Here is a 7,898-nt window from a genome sequence, read left to right as displayed (position 1 = left end):
ACTCTTCTGAAGTCAAAATACTTCTCTGCAGATGCCACCGCAACATCTATTTTCTCTGATTTGCGTTCCATTTCTGCGTTACTGTTGATAACCGTTGCTAAGAAGACAACCTTACTGAAGCATACATCACTCGTTTCCCTCTGTGCTGGCACATATCTACTACTCACAGGGATCCTCTCAGGAACTCTCACCCTTGACCCGTCCTCCTCTACTTTCTTCACTGCCTCAGCATACGACACTACTCTGACTCTAGCCACCTCAACCTGCCTCTTGCACCAGACACTTCCAACCCCCAGCAACATGGGCACTTCTGCAGTTGACACATACAACTGTATCCACAGAAACTACCCAATCCTCTATCCCATGTCCTCCTGCACTCTTCCCACATCTTGGAATCTCCCTCCAACAAACTGCTGCATCAGGACCATAAACGTGGCACCTGAAACACTGCATTGGATTCGGCACAAAAGCTCAAACAGGATACCTGCTACAACCCAACATGACCTTGTTGGTAAAGACTCTGACTCAAAACTAAAAAGGACTGACAGTGACTCCTCTTTTTCACCACGCTCACCCCCCAGGTCTGCGTCTCACCAAACGGTGGGCATCACAAACACCAGGAATCTTCAACTTCAAATGCTCCGCCTCCACACTTAACGTTACCCCAGAAATCACTACTTTCAATGGTTCCCTGTTCCTAAGAGCAAAGCAAGAAATAGATCTTTACCCAAGTTGCGTGACACGGAGCGCCCACTCGCCCGGGTTAGAAGAAACACAAACAAATATCAGAAGTCCACTACAGGTTACCTTCACTGATTCAACCGCACCTAACTCCTTTCCAACCCACCGTGAAACCACACATGGATCCGCCTAATGGCAAGGAGTGGATCCGCCTTCTGACGCAACTGCCATCTTGTGGTTGTGTGGGAACGGGTGTTGCTGCGTCACCTGACGACTAAGAGTGGGATAACAAAATTCAGATTCTGCACAATAAACAAATTGAAATAGATTTTGACTTGGATTTCTACATAGTCTATAACCACATTTCCATCAATAGTTTTTATGTGAGTATCATACCATTTAACAATAATTATGACAGCTGTGATGGAAACAGGAAGTTTGGGTAAAATGTTATAAATGCTGACAGATCATTTGTTTGTTCAACGTGGTGGGATCTATTTGGTGCCATGTCGGTAAAATAATTTTGCGAGAAATGGCGGTGGAAACGCCTTTATGTGCAAATATTGATATAATAACCATCACGCGATGATATGTTGTGTGGTCCTACCACAACGTCTTGGGGAATCATGCTGTTTATTAGGCTACAGATTAAATAAATTATGAACTTCACAGGGTGATGATGCATGGTGACCTTCATTCTCTTTTCCAGTAAATAGCAAGGGTCTTTATGAAGGTAAAATAGTGACTTAAGTGTACAAGTGACATGACGGTCGATGCTTGACTGCCAGCTGTTAATCTCATCATGTAGTCTAGCCTACCCATACATGTAGTCTAGCCTACCCATACATGTAGTCTAGCCTACCCATACATGTAGTCTAGCCTACCCATACATGTAGTCTAGCCTACCCATACATGTAGTCTAGCCTAACCATACATGTAGTCTAGCCTACCCATACATGTAGTCTAGCCTACCCATACATGTAGTCTAGCCTACCCATACATGTAGACTAGCCTACCCATACATGTAGACTCTAGCCTACCCATACATGACTAGACTAGCCTACCATGTAGACTAGCCTACCCATACATGTCTAGCCTACCCATACATGTAGTCTAGCCTACCCATACATGTAGACTAGCCTACCCATACATGTAGACTAGCCTACCCATACATGTAGACTAGCCTACCCATACATGTAGACTAGCCTACCCGTATCTGCCAGCTGTTGGCTAGAGCAGGGTTTGACAAATCCTGTCCTGTGCAGACACTAGGCCCTCCATGGAATACGTTTGACAATGCTACTATAAATAGATTTAAGACGTCGAAATAGTTTGACTGTGTAGGAACATGTCCAAGCTTTGCGCTGGGCTTTTATTTTGAAAGCAACCCCCCCCACCCCCGGAAAACCGACCTCTGAATCATGACGTTGCACATTGGAGATATGCAGATTTTTTCCTCAAGGTAGACTGCTCGCACGTGCAAGAGGCAGCTTTGGCAGCCGGTGTTGAGAGAATCACACTGAAGCCTTGAAGGTACACTTGACTCTCTATACATGTAGGCTTTAACTGACAATGTGTTGTACGTTAGTCTTCAGTTTCTGCATATTTGCATTAGCTAGAGTCAGCTAGCTAGTTATTTAGTTAGCTTATTGAGCTAGCTAGTAGCAATGCATTGTATGTGCGATTGCGTCTCTGTCTGGTGGTTGCTGTTCTCAGACCTCAGGGACCCCTACCCGTTCCTTGTGTTAGGTCGAGGCTATTCCAGAGAAGACACACCTGATTTCACTTGTCAACTTGTATTTGTCACATGCATTGAATACAAACCGGTGTAGACCTTACCGTGAAATGCTGACTTACAAGCCCTTAACCATCAATGCAGTTTTAATTAGAATTGAGAAAATATTTACTACAGGTTAAAAAAATAAACGCAATAAAATAACAATGAGGCTATACACAGGAGGTACAGAGTCGATGTGAGGGGTACAGGTGAGTCGAGGTCATTTGTACATGTAGGGAGGGCTGAAAGTGACTATGCATAGATAAACAGGGAGTAGCAGAAGTGTAAAAACAATGGTTGGAGGGGTGATTCTCAATGCTGGTTGCCATTCTGGTGGCCAATCCTGGTGGCCATTTTGATGAATTGTTTAGCAGTGTTATGGCTTGTGGGTAGAAGCTGTTAAGGAGCCTTTTTGACCTAGACTTGGTGCTCCGGTACTGTTTGCCATGCAGTAGCAGAGAGAACAGTCTGACTTGGGGTACTGGAGTCTTTGACAGTTTTGTCATGCCCTCTTCATTACTTTCTTGGTGTGTTTGGACCATGATAGTTTGTTGGTGATGTGGACACCAAGGAACTTAAACCTCTCAACCTGCTTGACTACAGCCCCGTCGATGTGGAGCGGGTTCGGCCCTCCTTTTCCTGAAGTCCACAATCATCTCCTTAGTCTTGCTCACATTGAGGGAGAGGTTGTTGTCCACACTGCCAGGTCTCTGACCTCCTCCCTATAGGCTGTCTCATTGTTGTCGGTGATCAAGCCTACCACTTGTGTCATCAGCAAACTTAATGATGGTGTTGGAGTCGTACCTGGCCGTGCAGTCGTGGGTGAACAGGGAGTACAGGAGGGGACTGAGGTTGGGTTAAATGCGGAAGACACATTTCAGTTGAATGCATTCAGTTGACTAGGTATCCCCCTTTCAGACAGACAGGAGAATGTAGGGGCAGGTGTTTTGATTCATAGGAGGGGCAGGATAGTAATGCAGTATGTTATCCCTGGATACTTAACATGTTGACACTAAATTGTTTCCACTCTAGCCTTTTTTTCTAGTGGTTATGTTCATTGTCAATATTACCAGAGAGGAGAGTTGAACCATAATGGCTAGGCTACCTAAAAGTCAAGTAAATGTTAAAAATAAAAAATAAAAAAAAAGATTTAACTTTAAAAGTCCATTACTTCATATGGGACGGTAGCGTCCCACCTGGCCAACATCCGGTGAAATTGCAGGGTGAGAAATTCAAACTACAGAATTATGAATATTTAACTCACTCAATATTCAAATCACTAGTGTAATACATCAAAATAAAGTGTGACTTGTTAATCCAGCCAATATGTCAGTTTTCTAAAATGCTTTATGGCGAAAGCAAACCATGCAATTATCTGAGGACAGCGCCCCGCATACAAACGCATGAAAAACATATTTCAACCAGGCAGGTGCGACACGAAAGTCAGAAATTGTGATATAAAAAATGCCTTACCTTTGATGATCTTCTTCTGTTGACACTCCAAAAGGTCCCAGTTACATCACAAATGGTCCTTTAGTTCGATAATGTCCTTCTTTATATCCATAACTCAGTTTATCTGGCGCGCTTCAGTCAATAATCCACCCAGTTTCCCTCAATCAAAATGGTCCTTCTGTAGCTCAGTTGGTAGAGCATGGCGCTTGTAACGCCAGGGTAGTGGGTTCAATCCCCGGGACCACCCATACGTAGAATGTATGCACACGTGACTGTAAGTCGCTTTGGATAAAAGCGTCTGCTAAATGGCATATATTATTATTATTATACAAAATTAATCCCAAACTTTACTAATAAACTTTAACAAACAAGTCAAACAACGTTTCTAATCAAACCTTGGGTACACTAATACGTAAATAAACTATGAAGGTTAAGACTGAGAATCATTATTGTCTTTACTGGAGAAAAATACCAAAGAATGCACTCTTCCACGCGCTTGGAAACACTACAGACAAAATGGGAGCCACCTAGACAAACTACAATTCCTGGCTCATTTTTCAAAAAACCAGCCTGAAACTCTTTCTAAAGACTGACCTCTAGTGGAAGCCCTAGGAACTGCAATCTGGGAGGACTTGGCCTTATACGTCTACATTTACATTTAAGTCATTTAGCAGACGCTCTTATCCAGAGCGACTTACAAGTGTCTCCCTTGCCAGTCATTCTCAATGGATATAAAAAGACTTTTGTTTACTTGCTGTTTATAATATAATAATATAATAATAATATATGCCATTTAGCAGACGCTTTTATCCAAAGCGACTTACAGTCATGTGTGCATACATTCTACGTATGGGTGGTCCCGGGAATCGAACCTACTACCCTGGCGTTATTATAAAGGTGATAGCCATTGAAAATGGAGGTAGGCAGAATAATTTTTTGGGGGGGGGATGTTTTGTCCTCGGGGTTTTGCCTGCCATATCAGTTCTGTTATACTCAGACATTGGAGTTCTGTTATACTCAGACTTTGGAGTGTTTTCTATCCAAATCTACCAATTATATGCGTATCCTTGCTTCTGGGCCTGAGTAAACAGGCAGTTTACTTTGGGCACGCTTTTCATCCAGATGCCAAAATCTTGCCCCCTACCCAAGAGAGGCTAAGAACAAATTCTTATTTTACAATGACTGCCAAACCCTCCCCTAACCCGGACCATGCCTGGCCAATTGTGCGCTGCCCTAGGGGACTCTCGATCACAGCCGGTTGTGATACAGTCCGGGATTGCAATGCAGTGCCTTAGACTGCTGCACCACTGGGGAGGCCATTTGTTAATGAATTACTGTATTCAGAAAGAGTTGTTCTTGCCCGGAAATCTCCAAAGATGTATTACATACGTGTGTGTGACAACCTTAAGTCTTATGTCCTCTCCTCCACAGCTTAAGAAGAAGAGGATCGGACAGTGTTCCCTGCAGCGGGGTGATGGACAGTTAAGACCGCTACGATGACCGACGACTCCTTCACTGGCCCCTCCACCAAGCTGTCCTTCCATCTGGCAGCCATCCGCGTGATCAACCTGCCCCATACCCTCTATAACTCCCTCTCACAGGTAAGGCCCTCCCTCTCGAAGGTAAGGCCCTCCCTCTCGAAGGTAAGGCCCTCCTTCTCGAAGGTAAGGCCCTCCCTCTCGAAGGTAAGGCCCTCCCTCTCGAAGGTAAGGCCCTCCCTCCCTCTCGAAGGTAAGGCCCTCCCTCCCTCTCGAAGGTAAGGCCCTCCCTCCCTCTCGAAGGTAAGGCCCTCCCTCCCTCTCGAAGGTAAGGCCCTCCCTCCCTCTCGAAGGTAAGGCCCTCCCTCCCTCTCGAAGGTAAGGCCCTCCCTCCCTCTCGAAGGTAAGGCCCTCCCTCCCTCTCGAAGGTAAGGCCCTCCCTCCCTCTCGAAGGTAAGGCCCTCCCTCCCTCTCGAAGGTAAGGCCCTCCCTCCCCTCTCGAAGGTAAGGCCCTCCCTCCCTCCTCGAAGGTAAGGCCCTCCCTCCCTCTCGAAGGTAAGGCCCTCCCTCCCTCTCGAAGGTAAGGCCCTCCCTCCCTCTCGAAGGTAAGGCCCTCCCTCCCTCTCGAAGGTAAGGCCCTCCCTCCCTCTCGAAGGTAAGGCCCTCCCTCCCTCTCGAAGGTAAGGCCCTCCCTCCCTCTCGAAGGTAAGGCCCTCCCTCCCTCTCGAAGGTAAGGCCCTCCCGTTGATATGTACTACCAACTCAGTGGCCTGGTGTTTAGTGTCTGTCCTGACTGTTGGTTCAGTCCCCTGTCGATTCATACCAAACACTCTAAAAATGGGACCCGATGCCTCTCTGCTTGGCAATCTGCATTAAGGAGATGGATTTTGGGAAGGCTGAATGACAGACAAGCGTTCTGTCCAGCGGGCTGCATTTCAACCTCAAGCTGCCTCGCACTACAGAAACAGGCTCCTGCCCATTTCCTATGTGCCATTCTTGCTCGGGACATGGCTACTTATTGCCAATCTGGTCAATGTGTTATGTGGCCGGGTGCTGTCCTCGTCCTATGGACCATGGAATGAATACAAATGTAGTGGTGCTGCAGTCAGAACCTGTCACTGACTGACGGTTCTCCCTGTCGGTCTTTGAGCTGGTCCATGAAAAGAGAAGTGGAAGTTGTGGTTGCATGAAGGCGCCCGCATGCTTCCCAGCCCAAAGAGTTGGCGCATGTAGGCTGACGACATTTGTGTTTTTCGTTTTGGACTTGGGTGAGGGTTCGGACACACAAGCCAAAGTCCGAAGTGTATGCCCCTTCGGCAACAGTAGGAGTTCTTCAATGTCTGTCATTCCATTTTTTTTTTTTTTTCATTGAGAAATACTGCACAAAACATCTTACAAAACATGTAACATTGTGCAATTTAAGGATTGTTTTTAAGTTACTTAGACTATTTTTGAGGATGTGTATACTGGCTAGGGCATCTCAAATGGATAAATCCTTTCTTTCAGCCAATGTCTTTTTAAGGGAGCACACTTGTTTAGTTCCGGAGACCTCAACTGAGCTTGTAAGCCACTTGTTTTATGTGGAATCTCTGGCATTTAGGTGGTGTGAACTGACCCATTTCTTGTTACATTTTTAGTCGCTCTTATCCAGAGCTTGTCCCAAAGACACTCCTGCGTTGTCTTGGCTGTGTGCTTAGGTTCGTTGTCCTGTTGGAAGGTGAATCTTCGCCCCAGTCTGAGGTCCTGAGCGCTCTGGAGCAGGTTTTCATCAAGGATCTCTCATTATTTTTGCTCCGTTCATCTTTCCCTCGATCCGGGCTAGTCTCCCAGTCCCTGAAATACTACGTAGTGTGCTACTTTTCAGCCATTGAGAACCAGTTATTTACACCGCCTGTTTTTAGATGTATTTCCTGGGTTGTGTTCATTAAGGCATGTGGTGGTAAACGTTTTGCAGTAGTTCCTCCATGTTTCAGTCCGCTTTCTTCCCTTCTATGCCTTTATGAATGACTAATTTTGCACATTTTTAACCGTCTCTCTACCCCCCCCCCCCCCGCCCCCCCAGGTGAGCCTCAGTACAGGCACTAAGAAAGTAGTTGCTGCTACAGCCTTCGGCGCAGTGTCTCTCCTCTTCCTCGCCCGTCACTTCCAGAGGAGGAAAGGCAGGAAGAAGGGAGTCCAATCACCCCAGTGGGAGCAGACAGGGACCTTTCAGTTTCCGGGACCTGGTTGTTCACCAGGAGAAAGGTGCCTACTATACACCTGACCCAGAGTGGGAAGAGGGCTAGCGACAGTTTGATTTCATTCCTCTTTGGATCCAACTAGTTGACTGGAGTGAAGAGACACTGTTTCCTCTGATCAAAGTCATTTAAATATTGACAAGACTATTTTTCATTAGATAATTGTAATGAAACCTGACTGTCTCTGTGTGTATAGATGCCTGCAGTTGCCAGAACCTCAGCCTGTCTCTCAACTGTAAGAATGTCTACGCCTGTGGCCTTTTGCCCAACGCA

General features: G+C 46.0%; 1 long non-coding RNA gene across 1 annotated transcript; it reads left to right on the top strand.

Moving 5' to 3' along the window:
* Positions 1-2,114: 2,114 nt before the first annotated feature.
* LOC124028582 lies at positions 2,115-7,572 on the top strand. The gene is made up of 3 exons (XR_006837612.1): positions 2,115-2,214; positions 5,342-5,511; positions 7,451-7,572. It is a non-coding gene; the product is annotated as an uncharacterized LOC124028582 (long non-coding RNA).
* Positions 7,573-7,898: the final 326 nt, after the last annotated feature.

Source organism: Oncorhynchus gorbuscha, unplaced genomic scaffold, assembly GCF_021184085.1.
Source record: "Oncorhynchus gorbuscha isolate QuinsamMale2020 ecotype Even-year unplaced genomic scaffold, OgorEven_v1.0 Un_scaffold_4461, whole genome shotgun sequence".
In the NCBI taxonomy this organism is placed as follows: domain Eukaryota; kingdom Metazoa; phylum Chordata; class Actinopteri; order Salmoniformes; family Salmonidae; genus Oncorhynchus; species Oncorhynchus gorbuscha.
The sequence above is the reverse complement of the archived record's forward strand: the minus strand, read 5'-3'. Positions and strand labels throughout refer to the sequence as shown.